This window comes from Oryctolagus cuniculus, chromosome 1 (assembly GCF_964237555.1).
Source record: "Oryctolagus cuniculus chromosome 1, mOryCun1.1, whole genome shotgun sequence".
In the NCBI taxonomy this organism is placed as follows: domain Eukaryota; kingdom Metazoa; phylum Chordata; class Mammalia; order Lagomorpha; family Leporidae; genus Oryctolagus; species Oryctolagus cuniculus.
The window spans coordinates 226,367,233-226,392,831 of NC_091432.1; the positions used below are offsets into that span (position 1 = coordinate 226,367,233).

At 42.0% G+C, this 25,599-nt stretch overlaps 1 protein-coding gene across 5 annotated transcripts in view; it reads left to right on the forward strand.

The window, feature by feature from the left end:
* The window catches only part of LOC100357943 (olfactory receptor 1Q1), a 227,287-nt gene that overhangs the window by 30,217 nt on the left and 171,471 nt on the right, over positions 1 to 25,599 (forward strand). For 3 of the 5 annotated variants that reach the window (XM_070056480.1, XM_070056474.1, XM_070056481.1), the window contains exons 2-3: positions 1,034 to 1,155; positions 1,549 to 1,615. The gene's annotated coding sequence lies outside the window, so the exon portion shown is untranslated. The remainder of the gene's footprint in view (positions 1 to 1,033; positions 1,156 to 1,548; positions 1,616 to 25,599) is intronic. The other 2 variants (XM_051841152.2, XM_051841324.2) reach the window with 1 other exon arrangement.

The window sequence follows — 25,599 nt, forward strand, 5'->3', positions numbered from 1 at the left end:
GTGGAGCTTTGGAAAGTTATGTGGTTAGATGAGGTCATTAGGGTAGAGTCCCATAATTGAATTCTGCTGGCCTTATTTTTTATTTTTATTTATTTATTTATTTTTTTGACAGGCAGAGTGGACAGAGAGAGAGAGAGAGAGAGACAGAGAAAGGTCTTCCTTTGCCATTGGTTCACCCTCCAATGGCTGCCACGCCTGGCGCGCTGCGGCCGGCGCACCGCGCTGATCCGATGGCAGGAGCCAGGAGCTTCTTCTGGTCTCCCATGGGGTGCAGGGCCCAAGCACTTGGGCCATCCTCCACTGCACTCCTGGGCCACAGCAGAGAGCTGGCCTGGAAGAGGGGCAACTGGGACAGAATCTGGCGCCCTGACCGGGACTAGAACCCGGTGTGCCGGCGCCGCAAGGCGGAGGATTAGCCTAGTGAGCCACGGCGCCGGCATTGAATTCTGCTGGCCTTATAAGGAGAGAGCATGTAGAGATAAACAGACACGTGCACTCCCTGTCTCTTGCCATGTGATGCTCTGTACTACCTTGGGACTCTGTCGGCAAGAAATCTTCACCAGGGGCTGGTGTTGTGGCCCAGTGGGTTACGCCACTGTGTGCAGATCTGACGTTGCACATCAGAGCTCCTGTTCCAGTCCCAACTAACTGCTTCTGATTCAGCTCCCTGCGGATGCACCTGGGATAGCAATAGCAGATGGCCCAGCTCCTTGGAGGGCTGTACCCTTGTGAGAGACCTGGTTGGAGTTCCTGCCTCCTGGCTACAGTCTGTTTCAGCCTCAGTTGTTGTCTGTGTCCACCCCCTCCCCAACCCCATCACTCTGCCTTCCAAATAAATAACTCTTTAAAAACAAAACAAAAGAAGTCTTCACCGGAGGCAGAACTAACTCTTCCTGCTTGACATGGACTGCAACCCTCAAGAACCATGAGCCAACATAAACCTCTTTTATTTATAAAACCAGGCTGCCTCAGGCATTTTATTTCAGCAGTGCAAAGCTGACTAATATAATTGTTATGCCATTTTTATTGTTAGAGGCTTGTTGACTTCCCCCTGAGAAGAGGAATGCTTGCCTGTTATACAGAAGTCATATTGATGGAAAACAAGACAATGGACCCGGGTCTGCTCTCCAGGTGTGTGGTCCTGCCCCTCTCCAGGTAAGTGATCTGCCTGTGACACACAGTCTCTCCATCTGTAAAGTGGGGACGAAGGGAGTACTTATCTCCTAGAGCTATTTTGAGAACTCAAGGAACAAAAGCATGTTCATTGAGTGGCAGGTAGCCAGTGTCCCTATGCAAACATTAGCTGTTTATACGCCAAGGAAGAGGAAAGTGTTTCAGAAAAGCAACCAACCAGTTGTTGTTACATGTTGGAAGTCTGCCTAGCCTGCAGTTAGGTCAAACAGAAACTGGAGGCTCAGTCACACTGACCACCCACTCTTCCTTGTACACATAGGTAGTGTTGTTGGGTTAGTTTGGACAATAACATGTGGATAATCTCCTGACCCACTGATACCTTTATCAAATCACTCAAAATGATTTTTTGCCCAGGTTAGATGAGCACTTTGAAATTCCCTGTTCTTGCAAGGCAGGCAGCGAGGAAACCCGATGGTGAAAGGTAACACATCTGCTTTGGTTTGGACGTGGTTTGTCTCCTCTGTAACTCATGTGGGAATTTGGCCCCCAGTGTGATGCTACTGAGAGGTGGTGGGAAGACGAAGAGGTTTTTGGGTCAGTGATGCCCTGCTCATGGGTGAGGGTTCACGGGAGGACGCCTGCCCCTGCAGAACCGGATGAGTTGCTCTAAAAGCAGGTTGTTGTAAAGCGAGGTTGACCCTTCCTGTGTTCTGTCTCTCCTGCATGTGCTCACTTGTCCTGCTTTTCTGACCCAAGATGAAGCAGTACAAGGCCTCTGCCAATTGCCAGTGCCATGCCCTTGAACTATGAGCCAAAATAAACTCCTTTCCCTTATAAATTACCCATCCTTGGGTATTCTGCTATAGCAACAGAACACACACAGAGACAACATCGCCCATTGCAGCGGCACCCTGGGCTTTCAACTCTCCTCTGCCCATCCTTCTTTGCCCACAAACAGTTCACAGTGGAACGTGGATGGTCACGGGGGATGAGCCCGATTCCCTCAGCTAGGGCATTGCACCACATCTGGGCTCTCTCTGGCTTTTACATCTTTGATAACATTTCACTTATTTATTTGGGAGGGAATGTGGGAGGGAAAGCAAACAAGCTCTCATTCACGGGTTCACTCCCCAAATGCTTGCAATGGCCAGGACTGGGCTGAGCTGAGCCTGAGAGCCAGGAACTCAATCCAGGTCTCTCGTGTGGGTGGTAATTACCTGAGCCGCCGTTGCTGCCTCCCAAGGGGCTGCATTAGCAGGAAAGTAGATTTAGGAGCTGGAGCCTACTGAACCCACATACTCCAGTGTGGGGCATGGGTATTTTAACTGGAGTCTTGGCTGTCAGGCTGAATGCTTATCCCCACTTTTATGTCTTGATGACCATGTGGCTCTCTGTAGGATATATTTCTATCCGTTGGTTTTCTATGCATCTGCCTTTTGTCAATTACCATGTAACCAACAGGCAATCAACAAACACATCAAGCGTGTTGAATCACTACATAGCAGACTTAGTATACTCTTCCATAGTCTTTGAATTATTGTTGCAAGGAATGAAACAGAGACAAATCCTCAGGTTTTCTTGAGGCAGAAGAAGAGATGATAGTCTACCTGTTAATTTGTTTCTTGCAGCTTATCCTCAGATTTGTCAACACTTCTTTGCCATGTATTTCTTAGGCATTTAAAAAACAATTCTTTAAAAATATTTTTAAATTTTTTATTTGTATTTGTCTTTGAGAAATAATTATATATATTTATAGGGTACCATGTGATATTTTGATACATGGATGCTTTGTGGAATGATCAAATAAGGCTAATTAACCTATTCCATCACCTCCAGCACTCATTTCATACTGAGAGCATTTAAAACGTGTAACTCTCGGAGCTTTCTTGAAATACACAACTGCTGTCACCATGCTGTGCAGTTGATCACCAGACCCTCACTGTCTCACTGAAACTTTGTACCCTTTGATCAACATCTCCTCTGCTTCTGCCCACACCTGCTCCTCCAGCCTCTGGTATCCACCGTTCTCCTCTCTCGCCTCTCTGAGTTTGACTTGCTTAGATTTCACTTGTGTTCTCATAACTGATGTAGCGATTAAAAGTTGTTACTCAGTGCACTCTGGGTTCCATTGGGTCTGGAGGCATAATTACACTTCATACACTAAGGAATAAGGTTTATACTAACTCGGGCTCCACATTTCACTGTGGAGTGCTGCCATCTGTCTCCCATGGGAATGATCCATGGTGGCTCATTGATTCAAACTCTCGTCAGCTGAATCAGAAAAGCCTATGCTTCCATCTCCTTGCGGATACTGTGGCTCTGAGAGAGTAGCAGTAAGTTCAGCTTACCAGTGACATGCTATAGTGAGCGCTGGCCATAGCAGTCCCACAAAAGTGCCTGCCTTTGCCTGAGCTTGCAGCACAAGCCACTGCTATTTAACGCTTCTTGTTTGTTTAGATAGATTGGCTGGTATTGCTATCAACATGGCAATTATTCCTTGCTCGGTGGACGTATGTCCACATGCCTGGAGTTATTGACAAGCAAGATGCTGAGTCAGTTTAGTAAAATGCATAATCCATCCAACGACTGCGTCATCTTTCTGGGCCAAATGCCAAGTCCAGCTAGTTCCTGGAAGAAGACTCCCTCTAGTGAACACTTAGACCACACTGGGAGTCTCCAGGAAAGTCACATTGTCTTAATTAACTTTCGCTTTGTAATCCTCTTGAAATATGGTAACAAATGTCCACCGACTCAATGGTTTCCCTTTAAGATGGTCTTTGCTATCCTAAGCACCTTCTGTGTCCATTCAGATTTTAGAAGTGGCTATTAATTTCCATAACATCATGCTCCATTTGCTAATTTTTTATCTTATAAGCTTTTAATTTTATAATAGTATTAGATTTATAGAAAAGTTGCAAAGATATTGCAGGGATCATCTATATGCCCCTCACGGATTTTTTCCATTGTTTACATCTTACCAAGGTTCGTTGTTACAGCTGAAGGACCAGTATTAGCATGCTACTGTTTCTCGCCAGTGTCATTTTCCTGGGCAGTGCCTCCTATGTTTAGTAGTCAGTTCTCACTAGTCTGCTTTCTTCTGTGACATCTTCTCAGCCTTTCCTAGCTTTTGATGACCTTGGTGGTTTTTAGGGGGTGACTGTCTTGCTGTTTGTGTGGCTGATTTTTTTCATGGTTTTTTTGAAGGATGACCACAGAGATGAAGTATTATTTTCATTGTGTTATAATAAGGGTACGTGTCATCAACGTGATTATTAACATGAGGATGTTAACCTTGATCAACTGACTGAGAAAGCTTTTTCATGTTTGCATTTTGATTGGGATTATATTACATCTATGGGTAAATTTGAAGAGACCTAACATCTTAATCTTGTGTTCATTTTAATCGATAAACATGAACTGTACATATTTATAGTGCACAGTATGATTTTTTGAATATTTATGTATTTTTGGAGTGGCTAAATCAAGCTAATTAACATATTCTTTTTTTTTTTATTTATTTGATGGGTAGTTATAGACAGTGAGAGAGAGAGACAGAGAGAAAGGTCTTCCTTCCATTGGTTCACTCCCCAATGACTGCTACGGTCAGCGCTGTGCTGATCTGAAGCCAGGAGCCAGGTGCTTCTTCCTGGTCTCCCATGCAGGTGCAGGAACCCAAGCACTTGGGCCATCCTCCACTGCCCTCCCAGGCCACAGCAGAGAGCTGGAATGGAAGAGGAGCAGCCAGGACTAGAACCTGGCACTCATATGGGATACAGGCACTGCAGGCGGAGGATTAACCAAGTGAGCCACGGTGCCGGCCCCAATTAACATATTCTTTACCTCACAAATTTATTCTTTTTTTAAAATTTATTTTTTTTTAATTTTTTTTACAGGCAGAGTGGACAGTGAGAGAGAGAGAGACAGAGAAAAAGGTCTTCCTTTACCATTGGTTTACCCTCCAATGGCCGCTGCAGCCGGCACACTGAGCTGATCCGAAGCTGGGAGCCAGGTGCTTCTTTTGGTCTCCCATGCGGGTGCAGGGCCCAAGCACTTGGGCCATCCTCCACTGCCTTCTCGGGCCACAGCAGAGCACTGGACTGGAAGAGGAGCAACCGGGACAGAATCTGGTGCCCCAACCGGGACTAGAACCTGGTGTGCTGGCGCTGCAAGGCGGAGGATTAGCCTATTGATTCGCAGTGCCGGGCTATTCTTTTTTTTTTTTTTTTTTAAGTTTTATTTATTTATTTGAAAGAGTTACACACAGAGAGAAAAGGCAGAGAGCGAGAAAGAGGACTTCCAGCTGCTGGATCACTCCCCAATTGGCTGCAGCGGCTAGAGCTGGGCCGATCCAAAGCCAGGAGCCAGGAGCTTCTTCCAGGTCTCCCATATAAGTGCAGGGGTCCCAGGATTTGAGCCATCTTCTACTGCTTTCCCAAGCCACAGCAGAGAGCTGGATTGGAAGTGGAGCAGCTGAGACTTGAACTGGCGCCCATATGGGATGCCAGCACTGCAGGCAGTGGCTCTACCTGTTACGCCACAGCACCGGCCCCACAAACTTATTCTTAATTTGTAGTGAGAACACTTAAAATATACATGCTTGGTAATTTTTTTAGTCAGAAACCTCCTGCCAAAGCAGCCTGGAGGGGGAGCTCTAAAAGAGACAAACCCACTGAACTACACAGGTCTGAGTCTTTTAAACACATCTGAGGGAAAGAAAAAGAACAGCAGTTAACAATCAGAACATGGGGACAAAACCCGTCAAAAGGCCAGATTTGCAATCTCATCTGTTCTGTCTAGCTTGCTTGTGATAAAGCAAAAAACAAAACAAAACAACAAAACAAAACAAAAAACAAAGAAGGTGGGATTGGTGCCTTCTGTTTTCACAGTAAACTGGGAACTCGGAAGGGTGCCCTCACCACTCCTTTGCTGTCCTCATGATCTTTCTCTCTTTTTTTTTTTTTTGTTTGATTTTTAAATCTCAGCTCCCACATTAAAGGAGAACATGCAATGTTTGCCCTTCTGTGTCTCGTTTATGTCCTCCAGTTGCATCCATTTTGTTAATGGTAGAATTTTATAACTGAATAGTATTCCACTGTGTGTGTGCATATGCACCACTGTGTGTGTGTGTGTGTGTGTGTGTACATATGTACACACTGCATTTTTTTTATCAGTTCATCTGATGATGGACACCTTGGTTGATTCCACATTTTGGTTATTAACAGTGTTGCTATAAACATGGTGGGATGGGTATCCCTTTGATACATTGTGTTCAAGTCTTTTGAGTATATCCCAGTAGTGGGATTAATGGATCATATGGCATGTCTATTTCTGGCTTTTTAAGAAATCTCCACTGTTTTCCACAGTGGCTGCACTAATTTGCATTCCTACCAACAGTGTATAAGTGTTCTCCTTCCTCTACATCCTCTCCAGCATATGTTACTCTATGTGTTTTGGATTTTAGCTGTTGTGAAGGGGATGAGGTGATGTCTCATTGTGGTTTTGATTTGCATTTCCCTGATGGCTAGTGATGTTAAGTATTTTTTCGTATATTCATATATTTTCATGTATTCATATATTGACCATTTTTATTTCTTCTTTTGATAACTGTCTATTGAAGTCCTTTGCCCATTTCTCAACTGGATTGGTTGTTTCTGTTAAATTTTTTAAGTTGCTGATATATTCGGGATATTAATCCTTTGTTAGATAGGTTTTTTGCAAATATTTTTTCCCATTCTGCAAGATGTATCTTCATTCCATTGATTGTTTCCTTTGCTGTAAAAAAGCTTCTGAGTTTGACACAGTCCCATTTGTTTAGTTTTGCTTTTGTTGCCTGTGCTTTGGAGGTTTTGTCCAAGAAGTTGTCCCTACACCAATGTCTTGGATTGTTTCCTCTATGTTTTCTACCAGCAACTTTATAGTCTCAGATCTTAAATTTAGGTCTTTGATCCATCTTAAGTTGATTTTTGTATATGATGAGAAATATGGATCTATTTTAATTCTTCTACATATATGCGTCCAGTTTTGCCAGCACCATTTGTTGACGAGACTATTCTTTTTTTTTTTTTTTTTTTTGACAGGCAGAGTGGACAGTGAGAAAGAGAGACAGAGAGAAAGGTCTTCCTTTGCCGTTGGTTCACCCTCCAATGGCTGCCGTGGCTGGCGCGCTGCGGCCGGTGCACTGCGCTGATCCGATGGCAGGAGCCAGGTGCTTCTCCTGGTCTCCCATGGGGTGCAGGGCCCAAGGACTTGGGCCATCCTCCACTGCACTCCCTGGCCACAGCAGAGAGCTGGACTGGAAGAGGGGCAACCGGGACAGAATCTGGAGCCCCGACCGGGACTAGAACCCGGTGTGCCGGCGCTGCAAGGCGGAGGATTAGCCTAGTGAGCCGCGGTGCTGGCCTGACGAGACTATTCTTATTCCACTGTATGGTCTGAGAACTTTTGTCAAAAATCAGTTGGCTGTATGTATGTGGAGTCATTTCTGGGATCTCTATTCTGTTGCATTGATCAGTGTATTTGTTTTCATACCAGTACCAAGGTGTTTTAATTACTATAGCTTTGTAGTATGCTTTGAAATCAGATATTGTGATTCCTCCAGCTTGGTTTTTCCAGTCAGGATCGCTTTGGCTATTTGGGGTCTTTTATGATTCCATATGAATTTTAGGATTATTTTTTCTAACTCTGTAATGAATGCCATTGATATGTTGATAGAGATTACATTGAGTTTGTAAATGACTTTCGGTAGTATAGACATTTTGATGATATTCTGATTTGTGAGCAGTGAATACCTTTCCATTTTCTGTGTCCTCAATGAGTTCTTTCATTAATGTTTGATAAATTTCATTGCAGAGATCTTTCACTTTTTAAAGTTTTCCTAAACATTTGATTTTGGTTGTGGCTATTATGAATGGGATTTCTCATGCTATGAGTTCATAATTAACATACAAAAAAGCTACTTTTTTATGTTTATTTTGTAACCTGCAACTTTGCTGAACTGGTTTATCAATTCTAACAGCTATGTGGTGGTGTGCTTAGATTTTTCCACGTACAACATCATATCATCCGCAAACACGGATAATTTGACTTCTTTTCCAATTTTGATGCCCTTTATTTCTTTCTCTTCCATAATTGCATAATTGCTCTTGCTAAAACTTATAGCACTACACAGAAGAAGAGAGGTGAAGGTGGACATCCTTGTCTAGTTCCAGATCTCAGGGGAAATGCTTTCTGTTTTTCCACATTCAGTAGGATATTGGCTGCTGGTTTGTGACTTATATACCTTATAATTTTGAGGAATATTCCTTTTATACCTAATTTTTTTTTTATCATGAAGTGGTGTTGAATCTTATCAAATGCTTTCTCTGCATCTATTGAGATGACCATATGGTTTTCATTCTGCATTCTGTCACTTGGCTTGTTGCTTTGGCAACAAGCTTTTTACTATTGTATTTTGAGGATTTTCTGTGCATTTGAGATACTAGACCTTGGTCAAACGTAAGATTTGCAAATATTTTCTTCTACCCTTCAGCTTTTCACTTAACCATCTTAACAGGTTCCTTGACAGAGTAAGTTTTTAATTTTGATGAAGTTCAATTTATCAAATTTTCCTTTATGTATCATACTTTATTTTGGTGTCAAGTCCAAGACCTGTTTGCCTAGAATTGAGAAAAGGCACAGCCAAGAACAACGGCCAGGCTCCTACATCTAGGCTTAGAGTAGAGTAGGTAGAATTGAGTGTACCTTCTCAAGGTCTAAAGAGCAAGAGCAGGGCCTTGCTTGGTGTGCAACATCTATGAAGTGTGCTTAGCAGAGGACACATTAAAGGAACATGAATTAGAACGACTTCTGCTCCTGACTGAAAACATGTGATACGGTAGGGTGATGCACACACATCCTTAGAGTCCCAAAAGAAGAGATGTGGGACCTAGAATGCTGCATCCAGCCAAATTATTTATCAAAGTGAGAGCCAAATAATCTTTTCAGATATGCAAGTGCCCAGAAAGTTTCTCTTCAGCTAGTAATCTACAAAGAGGTCTTCAACCATCGCACTAGTTGTTTGATTAACTCACATTCCATATGCAATACAGAGATTTGAACAGATTTAGATACTATGAATGTGTATACGGTGCAAATACCTTTCTGTTCTCCCCATAGTTGCCTTTTTTCATTTTAGAAGTTTTAAATGTGAGTTGTATATAACATTACTTTATTCCTGCATCTTCACAACAAATATATTCCTTAAATTTGCCCTTTCCTACCTGGTGAAGTTTGGTTTCCATTAAGGAATATTTTTGTGGTGTTTGTCCAGTTTTATTTATTTTTTGTTTGTCCAATTTTAACAAAGAGATGACTACTTTGCTTGAGTGAATGCCTCCATGCACAATTCTGCCATTCCTATTGTACCCATTCAATGTAAATGATATATTTTTTTCTGTAAACCTGGACCACTTTGCCAATTTGCTGACCATTATAATGTCTCTACAATTTTAACATTTACATTCTTTGGGAAGGGCATGAACCCAACATCATACTTCTGTAAGATCTTTTTTTTTTTTCCTTTTTTTGACAGGCAGAGTTAGACAGCGAGAGAGAGACACAGAGAGAAAGGTCTTCCTTCTGTTGGTTCATCCCCCAAATGGCTGCTATGGTTGGTGCACCGCGCTGATCTGAAGCCAGGAGCCAGGTGCTTCTTCCTGGTCTCCCATGCGGGTGCAGGGCCCAAGCACTTGGGCCATCCTCCACTGCACTCCCGGGCCATAGCAGAGAGCTGGACTGGAAGAGGAGCAACCAGGACAGAATCCGGCGCCCCGACCAGGACTAGAACCCAGAGTGCCAGTGCTGCAGGCGCAGGATAAGCCTAGTGAGCTGCAGCGCCAGCCTCTGTCAGATCTTTAGAAAGAAGGGAACATATAATCTTCATGCATTAAATACTTTTCCTGGTTCTTGCTTTTACCAGAAATCACAAGGGGATGGAACTTCATTTTGAACAGTGCTGCTTCGTTGTGACAGCAGCAAAAGGAGAGGGAGCATGCATTTCCTTCTTACTCTGGTGGCTATATATGTGTGCATTCATACACATTTTTACAATGTAACAGATTCATGCTTTTATGTTTCGTTCCACGTTTTTATTTCCAAGGCAGCAATGGAGAATTATTTTCTCCTTTAAATATGCTCTGTGTGGTTACAATCTATGGAATTAATTATAACATTTCTCTGTTTCCCTATTGATGGAATTTTCAGTTGATGCCAATTTTTACATATTTTAAACTAGTAGTCATGGAACATTTTTGGAGATGTACATCTATTGCTATACTCAATAGATATTTCTGATAATATTTATTATATTTCTATAGACTGAACTATAAGGAGTTGGGGTCACCAGAATAAAGCATTGAATTATATACATGTATTTAAATATTATTTATTTTATTTGAGAGGTAGAGTTACAGACAGTGAGAGGGAGAAACAGAGAGAAAGGTCTTCCATCCGTTGGTTCACTCCCCAAATGGCTGCAACAGCTGGAGATGCACCGATCCAAAGCCAGGAGCCAGGTGCTTCTTCTGGATCTCCTATGCAGGTGCAGGGGCCCAAGGACTTGGGCCATCTTCTACTGCTTTCCCAGGCCACAGCAGAGAGCTGGATTGGAAGAGGAGCAGCCAGGACTAGAATCAGCGCCCATATGGGATGATGGTGCCACAGGTGGAGGATTAACCTGCGCCACAGTGCCAGCCCCTAAATTATATATTTTAAAGATTAGCTGTAGTGGCAGGTGGGGAGGAGATAGGTTCCAACACCGCCTATGTTGAATGGATAATTTCCATATTTCACTCTGGTTCTTATTCTTTCTGACCATTTGAGTTTTTACTTATATGATAAAAATAATAAGGAATAAAAAAGAAATAAGACCACAGTAGTATAATAAAGGAAAATAAAAAAGATAATATTTAAGCAAAAATTTTTCTAGGAAGAAATAAGGATTTATAAGAAGCTTCAAAATTAAAAACAAGCTAAAATGTAAACTTATGTCTCCCTTTCCTCCTCTTCCTTCTCTTCCTCTAATCTTTCTCCATTCAATTTTTAAAAAGATTGTATTTATTTATTTGAGAGGTATAATTACAGACAGACAGAAAAGTCTTCCATCCATGGGTTCACTCCCCAAATGGCCCCAACAACTGGAGCTGAGCCAATCTGAAGCCAGGAGCTGGAGCTTCTTCCGGGTGTCCCACACGTGTGCAGAGGCCAAACACTTGGGCCATCTTCCACTGCTTTCTAAGCCCACAAGCAGAGAGCTGATCAGGAAAAGGAACAGCCAGGACATGAACCAGCACCCATGTGGGTTGCTGGTGCTGCAGGCAGAGGCTTAGCCTACTATACCACAGCACAGGCTCCTTCCCATTAAATTTTTATAAAGATATTAATAGCTGGGTGCGTGTTGTGGTGCAGTGGGGTAAGTAGTATAATTGAGAGGTCCATATTCCACATTGGTGTGCTGGTTTGAGTCCTGGCTATTCTCTGCTTCTGATTCAGCTCCTTGCTAATGCTGCTAGGAAGCAGCAAATGATGACCCAAGTGATGGCTCCCACATGGGAGACCAGTTGGAGTTTCCAGCTGCTGGCTTTGGCCTGGCCCAGCTCCCAGTGTTGCGGCCACTTGGGGAGTGACCCAGTAGATGGACGATCTCTCCCTCTTTCTGTCTCTGTCTCTCTGGCACTTTGCCTTTAAAATAAATAAATCTTTAAAAAGATGATAATCATTACAAGTTAAACAATTATTTTTAGCAGTAACTTGAAATGTGGAGAAATTGGAAGAATCAGTTCTTCAAAATTGAGGGAAAATCTTAGAAGGAAAAAGATCAATTTTAAGAAGTATTTGGAAGATGAGAAAGTGATGGATCATCCTAGGGAAGAGGAGACAGCAAGAGGAATCACAGCATGACTTTAGCAGGAACAGAGCTAATTGGCGGGCCATCACAAATGGATCTAAGTTTTCAAATAGCCTTGCCTCACATGGGCTAAAAATGCTAACATCCAAGAACTTGATGTTTTCAGCAAGAACTAGAGTGAGGGCCGGCGCCGTGACTCACTAGGCTAATCCTGCGCCTGCGGCGCTGGTACCCCAGGGTTCTAGTCCCAGTTGGGGTGCCAGATTCTGTCCCGGTTGCTCCTCTTCCAGTCCAGCTCTCTGCTGTGGCCTGGGAAGGCAGTGAGGATGGCCCAAGTGCTTGGGCCCTGCACCCACATGGGAGACCAGGAGGAAGCACCTGGCTCCTGGCTTTGGATCGGCGCAGTGCACCAGCTGTAGCAGCCATTTAGGGGTGAACCAATGGAAGGAAGAGCTTTGGTCCTTATCTTGAAAACTGGGGGACAGAAAAGCCATCAGATAAGGATCTCCTTGACTTAGATTCATTCATTCCTATTCAATTGACAGCATGGTCACCTGTTGGGGACACAGCAGTAGAGTGGATAAATTGTACCTTTGTAGGGTTTACATTATTAATTTTGGAGACAGATCAACAAACAAAATAATATTGTAAAATACAAGGTGGGCATAAATTTTGTGAATAAATCAGTACGAAGGGACGGAGGTAGATGAGGAGTGAGTGTAGGGATATGCTCAATAGGGAGGTAACAGCTCACTCATTCCTTGTCCAACCAAATTCAGGGTGTCTGCTGGGCTTCATCTTTGCATTGTCATGGAAAACAATGCCTTGCCAAAGTAACCATGAGGGTACACCTCAGAGGAATGGTGTGCCCAGTTCAGTGCACATTTTCTTTGCCTTTGACTTCAGAATGAGAGGTTCATCCCCCTTAGCTCCTGCATGCTGTCGTAAGTACTCTGCACAAGCCCCGCCTTCTTTGTGGTTTTTCCCTTCCTCATTCCCCTGCCTTAAATCATGTTCATACAGGATGGGCAAACCCATTGCTGATTGTCTCATTCATGCTTTCCCATTCATATGTTTATCTAAAAGCACATATGAGAAATATGTTTTCTTGATATTCTTTTTCAGTCCTATCCCCTTACCTAGAAATGGACATCAAAGTGACACTTCTTGATAACACAAAAATCTTCAATGAGAGTTCCTTTGTCAGTAAATTATTAGAAATCTTTTTCTGAGTGTGTGAAAACATATCTTGTGAGTAGTCCTACTACATGGAGATTTTAAAAGATTTTAAGATGTTAATTATTTATTCTTGGCTAACAGAAAAATATCTACAATGACATATTTGTGTCACCAAAGTGTTCAAAATTATTTATTTACAATCAAAATATTTTTTCACACATTGTAATGGGCCTATTACAATAGAATTTCCCCACATTTAAAAACATCATCTATGTGGATATTTCTCCAAATAAAAGTTAAATGCCTACATTTTTGTTGTAAGTTACTAAACATCTTTACATCCCAGTTCCCTTCATGTGTAAAATTGGACTCACAGAGGACTTAATGAGATAATACATTTAAAGGGCTTTTTAATGCATTTTAGGTTATCATATGCCTCCTTTCTGAATCCTCAGACTAACTGCATGACTTTACAAGATTTTATAGCGGGCCACTAGTGGGTTAAGCCACTGCGTGCGATGCCAGCATCCTATATAGACCTTGCTTCAATTCTCAGCTGTCCACTTCCAGTCCAGCTCCTTGCTAATGTGCCTGGGAAAGCAGTGAGAGATGGTCAAATGCTTGAACCCCTGTTGCCCATATGGGAGAGCCAGATGGTTCCAGGCTCCTGGCTTCAGCCTGGTCCAGTCCTGGCTGTTGTGGCCGTTTGGGGAGTGAAGCAGTAGATGGAAGAGCTCTCCCTCTACCTTTTCTTCTCTCTGTGTAATTCTGCATTTCAAATAAAAGATATCTTTTACAAAGAAATTAAGTTTAATCTTTTTTTTTCTTGACAGGCAGAGTTAGACAGTGAGAGAGAGAGAGACAGAGAGAAAGGTCTTCCTTTTCCATTGGTTCACTCACCTAATGGCTGCTACGGCCAGCACACTGTGCCGATCCGAAGCCAGGAGCCAGGTGCGATCCGAAGCCAGGAGCCAGGTGCTTCTCCTGGTCTCCCATGAGGGTGCAGGGCCTAAGCACTTGGGCCGTCCTCCACTGCCTTCCCGGGCCACAGCAGAGAGCTGGACAGGGAGAGGAGCAACTGGGACAGAATCCAGCACCCCAACCGGGACTGGAACCTGTGGTACCAGTGCCGCAGGCGGAGGATTAGCCAAGTGAGCCACAGCGCCGGCAGAAATTAAGTTTAATAATAACCAATATTTATTGAAAATGTATGACCCACCAGGCACAAGCTAAGCATCTCACTATGGCCTTAAGGGAGTATGAAACATGTGATATTACTCTGCTATTTTATGTATCAAGATACTGAGGCTTAGAGAGGTTAAGTGATTTTAACAAAGTCACCAAAGAAGTGGGTAGTAACCAGGGTTTGAACCTCCACCTGACTCATTCTGATGCTCATGCTTTCAACCCTTCTGCCACCTTATTCTACTCCTTTTTCTGTTCGGACACAGCTGTATGCATGGGCATGGTCCTGAGCCACATAGGAATGTTTTGGTCAACAAGAGAACTCATATATGACAGTGGTCACATAAGATTATATTTCCTAAGAATTTTGGAGCCATCTTAGTTCTCACAAATGTACTTGATGAACACCACACATCAAAATTGCCTAGTGATGCATTTCCCAGAATGTATTCCCATGGTTAAGCAACACATGACTGGGGGGGTATGGATGGATGCATATGTGTATACATATGTACATATAATATACATGAAAACTGAGTATTATGGAAAAACTGCATGTATCTCAAAATTCTTTTTACCCTCAATATAAATGTATCTTTTAATTGTTTTTCACAAACTTTTTGAAGTACTCTTATAGTCTATTATAATAATATGCTTTATTTCTATGTGAATTAGCCACCCTTTCCCCTTAACTGACAATCTTTCTTTTCCCTTGTTCTGAATCATCCCTGTATTTGCAAGAGAGTTGAGCTATCTTTCTGTGTTGTCTGGAAGGCTGGATTTGAAATTTGGGATATCCATGATTGGCAGGCCATAGATAGAAAAAAAGAATTGGCCATCATGACTGGAGCATGTTTGTTGTGTGAAGCTGTGGTGGTGCAGAGAATGGTGCCCTGGATGTGAGACAGAACTCATGAGTTTGATTTGTCCTCCATCACCTCCTGAAGATGACAAGTGGTGTTTTACACAAATCGGGGGGAGATACCATGTCTGAAAGATAGGTTCTCAAATGCAAATTGGTATTCCAAAGTGAATCATTCATGAAAGGGATGCCTAGGGAATTTGGCATGCAAAGAAAATGTAGTAGAGATTAGGGCTAATGAAGTGAGGTTGGGAGCCCTGGATCAAGAGGATCCCCTAGGTTGAATAAGGTGTTGGACCTGTGAATGAGGAAGAATGGTTTTAAAGGCACAGGCTGAGAAGATGAGACTGAGAATATGATAGTGATGTTGTGTGTTTTCTACCGATGGAGTTTCGCCTCCTCCAACAACTGTGGTGTGGATGACCTAGAAGTCAGATGGGATAGAGGTACAGCACCAAGCCAGATGGAGGTTACAGCTGGACCCTATAACTTCCTAATCCACAGACTATTTGAAACCATCAGGGAGGACAGAGGAAATGCCCAGTTGCATTTGACACCCAGGGAATGGTTAACTTAGTGCAGCTCACCTCCATGTCCAGAGGCTTCTCTTTGCTTCAAGTTTCTCCAGAAGCTGATCCTCAGCACAGCTGGGAATTAATTCCAAGTCTGTTCCTGAGCCAAGATGGAGCTTCCTCATGCCTCTTCCTTGAACTTCTGGGCAGATTAGCAAAATGAGGAGAAGGAACAAGGAGGAACTGATCTACTGCTCTGACAGGATAACACATTTCTTGGATCCAGCCTCAAATCTTTCCTAACTGCTGGTCCTCAGCATGACGCTGCCCATCCCAGCTTTGTACTCTGAAGGCAGACGTGCCCTGAGCCGAGTGGCGAGGACTCTGCTGGCTGTGGAAGCCCAGGCAGCTTCTCATGGGGTTAAAGTCTGCGCTTCTGGTCCCTGGGACCCTTGTTAGGCTGAGGGAGCTGTGGTGTGCTGACCTTTTGGGGGGCCTTTGAGCTATGATCTATCTAAGCAGAAAAAGCAGAATGACAATTCCTGTTGCCACAGGTGACTCCAAGAAGACAGGGGACCGCCAAGGCTCCCTGCGTAGAAGTTAGGGTGACCAGCAGAGCTTCTTAGCTTCATTGCATCATCTCAGGGGCTTGCTTCAGTTTCTCACCACTGTGTGTTATCAAGCAGGATTGAGGGTAGATGAGTGGTGTATACGAAAGCTCCAGTGTCTTTGGAGGGCTATGGATCAGATTTTTCTGTGTGGAATTAGGTTAGTGTCAGTGTATCTGTGTTTAAAGCACAGGCTCAGGCAAAGGTTATTGTCCTGTTTAGCAAAGGAGCATTGGAAAGAAAATGCATGCATTTTCAGAGTTTAGGCTCAGAGTAGCGTTTTGAGAGTTGGTGTTGAGAAATGGAGATATTTATCAGAACGCTGACCTTGCCACTTAGTATTTACTTTTATAAAAATCACTTAACCTCTACAGACTTCAGTTTGTTCAGTAGAGCAGGAGAGGCACAACTGAAGTAGATGAAAGTAAGTGGGATTGAGACCTGGGAATACTTCAGTTTGAATATGGTGGTCAGGGTGGCCTTGAAGAGACAGTGACATCTGAGCAAGCTTGAAGGAGGTGAGGGGCATCCTGGCATGTTTGATGAGGATCATGGAGGCCACTGTGGTAGGGCAGTCAGTAGGTAGAGGAGATGAGGTCACTATATTGTTTAGGACCTTTTGGACCATCCTTAGGACTTTAACTTTCCCTCTAAAGGAAATGGGGAGAAAGGGAAGTGTGTAGCAGAATAAAAGATACTTGTAAAAGAATTGCTATGGGTGCCCTGTTGGGATAGAAAGAGGGAGACCAGTTAGGTGGTGGTTGTCATAATCCAGATGTGATGTGATAGTGTCTTGGGCAACGAAGGTGGCGGTGGCGGAGGTGGCAGAACCAATAGGATTTTCAGACAGATTGGTTGTGGCATGGGCAAGAGAGAGATGAGTCTGGGCTGACTTTCATTAACTGAGGTGGGGATGTCTTGAGAGGAGCAGGTCCAGGAGAGATGGGGCATTTTGTAACTGGGAAGTCTAGTTACTGATGGCTATTATATATGGAAGCAGGCAGGTTGAGCAGGCAGCAGGTGTACAAGTCAGGAGTTCAGGTCCATGCTGGAGAGATACTTTACCTATTCGTTCCTCAGTTTCCCACATGCAGAATCAAGGATAATTATCCATATTTCAAAGTTTTGTGAGGACTCAACAACATAATACATGTAAAACACTTAATGTAATGAGTGGCAATTACATAATTTTACTCTTTTTTATTTTTTCATTTTATCTAGAAGACAGAGAAATATCCAAAGACTGGCCCTGTCCAAGACTGGGCCAGGCTGATGCCAGGGGTCTGGAACTCCATCTGGGTCTCCCCTATGCCTGGCAGGGACCCAGGTACCTGGGCCGTTCTTTTCTGCCTCACAGGATGCACATTAGGAAGTAATTGGATCAAAAATGGAAGAGCTGGGACCGGAGCCAGGCACGTCGATACAGGATGCAGGCATGGCAAACAGTGGCTCAGCTGCTGAGCCAAACGTCTGATCCATCTTCCCTTTACTCCCTACTTATATGTGGTTCAGAGGTCTGTGGTCATTTGACTACTTTATATTTATACAAATATTTTTAATAGACTGTACTTTTTAGAGCAGTTGTAGGGCTCTAGCAAAATTGAGCAGAAGGTAGAGATTTTCTACGTAAAACACTCCAACACGGGTATAACTTCTCCAGTTAACAACATGCTCCCAAGGGCAGCACATTTGTTAGGACTGATGATCCTCCTCTGACCCATCACTGTTGCCTGAAGTCTGCAATTTACATTAGGGTTCAGTCTCAGTATCCTATTTTCTCTGTGTTAGGACGCCTTTATAATGACAGGTATCCACCTTAGAATGTCATACAAGAGGTTTCACTGCCCTGAAAAACAGTGCTCTACCTACTCATCCCTCTCTCCTCTGAACTGCTGGCAACAATAATCTCTTCACTGTCTCCAAGTACTCTATTTTGACATAGCTTTGTATTTTTCAGGGTGTCATGCAGTTGTAATTATATGGTATGTAGCCCTTTAATAATAGATTCTTTCACATAGTAATGAGCACATAAGTCTCCTTGAAGTTTTTTCATGGCTTGATACTTCATTTCCTGCTAGTGATGAACAGTATGCCCTTGTCTCGATGTCCCTTAGTTTTTTTATTCATTCACCTACTGAAGGACATTTTGTATGCTTCCATGTCTTAGCAGTTTTCAAATTAGCTACTATAAACATCCATGTGCAGATTTTTCTGTGGATGTGTTTTCAACACCTTTGGGAAAATATCAAGGAGAGTGTTGGATTATATAGTAAGAGTATACTTAGTTTTTTTTTTTTATCTTTTATTTAATGAATATAAATTTCCAAAGTACGACTCATGGGTTACAATGGCTTCCCCCCCCCCATACCGTCCCTCCCACCCACAACCCTCCCCTTTCCCACTCCCTCTCCCCTTCCATTCACATCAAGATTCATTTTCGAGTAAGAGTATACTTAGTTTTGTAAAAAAACAGAAAACCTGGCAAATTTTATTCAAAGTAACCATACTATTTTAAATTACCACTACTTTTTTATTAGTTTGTTTTTATTGGCACACAATAATTGTACATATTTATGCATTCCTACTATTATTGAATGAGAGTTCCTGTGACTTCATATCCTCACCAGCACTAGGTACTATCACTTCTGGATTTTGGCCATTCTAATAGGTATATAGTATGGTAGCATTTCATTATTGTAATTCCAAGTTCTCTAATGACAAATGAGGTAGACAGCATTTTTATTATGCTTATTTTATTATGTTTATTTTCCATCTGTATATCTTCTTTAGTCAGTGTCTATTAAGATTCGTGGCCCATTTATTATTTATTTTTTACATTAAACATTTTAAAAATTTTAAGTTAGTTTAAAAAGTTTTTAATTAATTTAATGAGAGCAGATTTTACACTTGCCATAGGTATGGTTGCAAGAAGACAGCCACACTTCCCTCACTCTGGTGTTACCCCCCAATGCCCCTCCTTACCTCCTCTCTCATCACCTGCTTTTGCAAAACCATAATGTTAATCTATTCTATATTCACAGGCTTAATTCACCACTAATTATAATATTCAACAAGTAAAAAGTAGGAAGACCAAAGTTCCATAGGAGTATAAGCAAGGGCTAAAAAAGACAATCATATCCCAAAATGACCATTTCATTCCTATATATTTTTTGGGTATTCTATATTAACTGTGACATACAGAGAAAACAGATGATATTTGTTGTCGCTCCCCCTCTTCGTGGAGGAACGACACAGGACCCTGCGCTGTTCTTTCGTCTGCTCGGCCCTCCCCGGGTTTGCTGCTGGTTCTTCCCGGGTTGGCTACTATCCCTTCCACCTCCGTGGAAGGGCAGTTCCCCCTGGCCACATTCCCCACTTCCGCAGGGGAGTGGCACACCGCCGGCCGGTTCTCTCGGGGGCTGCACGGGTTCCCTTAGATGTTCCCCATAGATGTTCCTGGTGCATGCCATCTCTCTCCTCCTTTATAGTCCTCTTCTGCCAATCCCAACTCAGCTGCCCACACGCCGAGTACACTGCTCTCCAATCAGGAGCAAGTCCTACAGTTTATTGGTTGAACTGGAGGCAGCTGTGCGGAAGCTGTTTACTTCTCTCCCAGCGCCATATTGTGGGAGAGCAGATGCATAGAATAAGTCTTAATTCGAGTAACTTAGTCTAGTCCGGATTGCTCCCCACAATTTGTCTTTTGAGACTTGCTTATTTCACTAAGCATAATGGTTTCCAGTTACATCCATATTATTGCAAAACACAGGATTTCATTCTTTTTTATGGCTGAATAGTATTCCTTATTGAATATATCCCATATTTTCTTTTTTTTTAAGATTTATTTTATTTATTTGAAAGAGTTACAGAAAGGAAGAGACAGAGAGAGAGGTCTTCCATCTGCTGGTTCACTCCCCATATGGCTGTAACAGCTGGAGCTGCGCCAATCTGAAGCCAGGAGCCAGGAGCTTCTTCCAGATCTCCCACATGGGTACAGGGGCCCAAGGACTTGGGCCATCTTCTACTGCTATCCCAGGCCATAGCAGAGAGCTGGATCAAAAGAGGAGCAGCTGGGACTAGAACCAGCGCCCATATGGGATGCCGACAGGGCTTTAACTTGCTGCACCATAGCACCAGCACCCCATATTTTCTTATCCAGTCATCAGTTGATGGATTCCTAGGTTGATTCTATATCTTATTATTGTGAATTTAGCTGCAATAAACATGGGATTACAGATAACTTTTTAATATGCTGTTTTTATTTCATTTGGGTAAATTCCCAGGAGTGGGATTGTTGGGTCATATGGAATATCTATTTTCAGCTTTCTGAGGTATCTCCACACTCTCTTCCACAATGGTGTACAAATTTACATTCCCACCAATAGTGGATTAGGGTACCTTTCCCCCACATCCTCACCAGAAATTATTGCTTTTTGATTTTTAGATGATAGCCATTCTAACTTGGATGAGGTGAAATCTCACTGCAGTTTTCATTTGCATTTCGCTGAAGGCTAATAATCCTCAGCGTTTTCTCATGTTGGCTATTTGCATATCATCCTTTGAAAAATGCCTGTTGAACATGTGCCAATGCCATCTCACTATTCCAAGTGATCAATTTCAGTTCACAATTGATCATAATGAAAGGACTAAGAGTCAAAGGGAGCACATAAACAAGTCTAGTATCTGCTAACACTAACCGATAGAATAAATAAAGGGGAGAGTGATCCAACATGGGAAGTGAGATACTCAGCAGACTCATAGAATGGCAGATGTCCTAAATAGCACTCTGGCCTCAGAATCAGCCCTAAAGGCACTCGGATCTGGCTGAAAAGCCCATGAGAGTATTTCAGGCATGGAAAGCCAAGACACTCTGGCAAAAGATCTCTGTGAGTGAGATCCCAGTGGAAAGAACAGGTCTTCAAAGAGGGAGGTGCCTTTCTCTGAAGGGAGGAGAGAACCTCCACTTTGACTATGACCTTGTCTAAACAAGATAAGAGTCGGAGAACTCAAGGGGCTTCCATAGCCTTGGAAACTCATGACTGGTGCATAGGGAGATTGCTGATGCCATAAACAGGAGTGTCAATTTGTAAAGTCAACAACAGGAGTCACTGTGCACTTACTCCTCATGTAGGATCTCTGTCCTTAATGTGCTGTACACTGAGGCTTAATGCTATAACGAGTACTCAAACAGTATATTTCACTTTGTGTTTCTATGGGGGTGCAAACTGTTGAAATCTTTACTTAATGTACACTAAACTGATCTTCTGTTAAAAAAAAAAAAAAAAAGAAAAGAAACTATCAATTCCCAACTTGACTCTCACTGGGATTAAACATGACAATAGGTCTGATCTGATTTCATCATCATTTAAAAAAAATCATCTATTATTTTTCACTTTATGTTTCTGTGTGGGAACAAACTGTTGAAATCCTTACTTAAGGTATACTAAGCTGATCTTCTGTATACTAAGATAATCGAAAATGAATCTTGATGTGAATGGAAGGGGAGAGGGAGTGGGAAAGGGGAGGGTGGTGGGTGGGAGGGACGGTATGGGGGGGAAAGCCATTGTAACCCATGAGACGTACTTTGGAAATTTATATTCATTAAATAAAAGATAAAAAAAAAAAGGCAAAAACAAAATAAAAGAAAAACTACTTAAAAACTTTTCTGAAAAAAAAAAAAAAAGAAAAATGCCTGTTGAAGTCTTTTGCCCATTTCTTTACTGAATTGCTTGTTTTCTTGTTGAGTTTTTTGAGCTCTTTATAGATCCTGGGTAGTAACCCTTTATCAGTTACATAGTTTGAAAATATTTTCTCCCATTCTGTCAATTGCCTCTTCATTTTGTTGAATGTTTCCTTTGTAGTACAGAACTTTATTCACTTGATGTAATATCATTGTCTATTTTTGCCTATTGTCTGTGCTTCTAGGGTATTTTCCAAGAAATCTTTGTCTATGCCAATGTCTTCCAGAGTTTACCAAATGTTCCCCTTAGTAATTTGATGGTATCAGGCTGTAGATTAAGATCCTTGATTGATTTTGTATAATGTGTAAGGTAAGGTTCTTGTTTCCTATTCTTGCATCAGAGATCCAATTTTCTCAGCCACCATTTGTTGAAAAGACTGTCCTTTCTCCAGGGATTGATTTCAGCTCCTTTGTCAAAAATTAGTTGGTTGTAGATGCATGGACTAATTTCTGGGGTTTTTATTCTGTTCCTTTGGTCTACATGTCTATTTTTTTGCCAGAAGTAGCCTGTTTTGATTATAATTGCCCTGTAGTATGTCTTGAAGCATGGTACTGTGATGACTCTGGTTTTGTTTTTGTTGTTTAAGCTATTGAGAGTCCCTTGTGTTTCCATATGAATTTTAGCATCTTTTTGCAAGATCTGAGAAGAATGTAATTGGTTTTTGCTTGGGATTGCATGGAATCTGTAAATTACTTTCTGTAGTATGGGCATTTTGATGATATTATTCCAATTCAGGACATCAAAGATTTTTCCATTTTCTGTCTCTTCTTCTCTTTCTTTAATATTTTGTAACTTTTGTTGTAGAGATCTTATATATCCATGGTTAAATTTATTCCAAGAGATTTAAGGTTTTCTTTGTAGCTATTGTGAATGTACTAATTTTTACAAGATCTCTATCAGCCATGGCATTGTCTTTGTATACAAAGGCTACTGATTTTTGTGTGTTGATATCCTGCAACTTTAGCAAAACTTTGTTGTTGTTGTTGTTTTGTTTTTGTTTTGTTTTGTTTTTTTTTTTTTTTTTGACAGGCAGAGTGGACAGTGAGAGAGAGAGACAGAGAAAAAGGTCTTCCTTTGCCATTGGTTCACCCTCTAATGGCTGCCGCAGCTGGTGCGCTGTGGCTGGCGCACCACGCTGATCCGATGGCAGGAGCCAGGTACTTATCCTGGTCTCCCATGGGGTGCAGGGCCCAAGCACTTGGGCCATCCTCCACTGCACTCCCTGGCCACAGCAGAGAGCTGGCCTGGAAGAGGGGCAACCGGGACAGAATCCGGCGCCCTGACCGGGACTAGAACCCAGTGTGCCGGTGCCGCAAGGCGGAGGATTAGCCTATTGAGCCGTGGCGCCGGCCAACTCTTTTATGAGTTCCAATAGTCTCTTAGCTGAGTCTTTTGGTTCTTCTCTATATAGAACCATGTCATCTGCAAACAGAGATATTTTGACTCCCTCCTTTCCAATTTGTATCCATTTAATTTTTTTTCCTTGCCTAATTGTGCTGGCTTAAATTTTCAGGACTATTTTGAATTGCAGTGGTGAAAGAGGGCATCCTTGTATGGTTCCAGATCATAGTGGAAATGCTTCCAACTTTTCCACATTTGATAGGATTCTGGCTTTGGGTTTGTCATATATTGCCTTGATTGAGTTGAGGAATGTTCGTTTGATACCCAATTTGCCTTAGGGTTTTTATCATGAAAGTATGTTGTGATTTATCAACTGATTTGTCTACATCTGTTGAGATAATCGTATGGTTTTTATTCTTCAGTTTGTTAATGTGATGTATCACATTGATTTATTTGTGAAGGTTGAACCATCCCACATACCAAGGGAACATCCCACTTGGACCAAGTGAATGATCTTTCTGATCTGTTGCTGGATTTGATTAGCTAGCATTTTGTTGAAGATTTTTACATAAATGTTCACAAGAGATATTGGTCTATAGTTTTCTTTCTCTGCTGTATCTTTTTTCAGGTTTAGGAATTAAGGTGGTGCTGGACTCATAGAAGGAGTTAGGAGGATTCCCTCCATTTCAATTTGTTTTGATAGCTTGAGAAGAATTGGACTGAGTTCTTTAAATGTCTAGTAGAATTCAGCAATGAAGCCATCTTGTCCTGGGATTTTCTTTGTTGGAAAGGTCTTTATTATTGATTCAGTATCTGTCTTGGTTATTGGTCTACTTAGGTTTTCTATGTCTTCATGACTCAATTTTGGTAGATTGATTGTGTCCAGAAATCTATCAATTCTAGATTTTCCAGTTTGTAGGTATATAGCTGTTTGTAGCAATTCTTGCTGACTCTTTTTATTTTCTATGTATCTGTTGTAACATCTCTTTCTCATCTCTGATTTTTATTTTTTTTTTAAAAAGATTTATTCATTTATTTGAAAGTCAGAATTACACAGAGAAGGAGAGAGAGAGAGAGAGAGAGAGAGAGAGATCCTCCATCTGTTGGTTCACTCCCTAATTGGCTGCAATGGCCCAAGTTGCACTGATCTGAAGCCAGGGAGCCAGGAGCCAGGAGCTTCCTCTGGGTCTTCCCATACAGATGCAGAGGACCAAGGACTTGGGTCATCTTATTCTGATTTCCCAGGCCATAGCAGAGAGCTGGATTGGAAGTGGAGCAGCTGGGTCTTGAACCGGTGCCCATTTGAGATGCTGGCACTGTGTGCAGCATCTTTACCTGCTACACCACAGTACCGGCCCTCATCTCTGATTTTATTGACTTGGTGCTTCCCCCTCCATTTTTTTTTGGTTAGTTGGTCCAATAATATATCAATTTTGTTTATTTTTTTTTTCAAGAAACCCAACTCTTCATTTTACTGATCTTGTTTTTTGTTTTATCTTTTGTTGGTTTCAGTTTTATTTATTTCTTCTCTATTTCTTTCCCTCTACTGATTTTGGGTTTGGCTTGCTGTTTTCTAGGTCCTTGAGATGCATTGAAAGCTTATTTATTTGATGTCTTTCCAAATCTTGATGCAGCACTATTTGCCATGAACTTACCCTTAACACTGATTTGCTGTGTCCCATAAGTTTTGATATGTTGTTTCATCATCTTCATTCATCTCCAGGATTTTTTTGATTTCCCTTTTGCTTTTTTCTATGACTCACTGCTCATTCAGAAGCATGTTTTTTATTCTCCATTTTTTGCATGTTTTCTAGAGTTTCTTAAGTTGTTAATTTCCAGCTTCAATCCATTGTGGTCATAAAAAGATATGTGGTATGATTTCAATTGTTTTGAATTTGCTGAAACTTGCCTTATGGAGTAGTATTTGATCTATCCTAGAAAAAGTTCCATGCACTGATGAAAACAGTGTATATTCTGAACTACAGAATGAAGTGTTCTGTAGATATCAATTAGGTCCATTTGGTCCACATTGTAGATTAGCTCTGTTGTTTCTCTGTTGATTTTCCTTTTTTCTTTTTGTCTAACAGATCTGTCCATTGATATAAGTGGGGTGTTTGAAGTTCCGGTTATTATTGTATTGGAGTCTGTGTCTCCC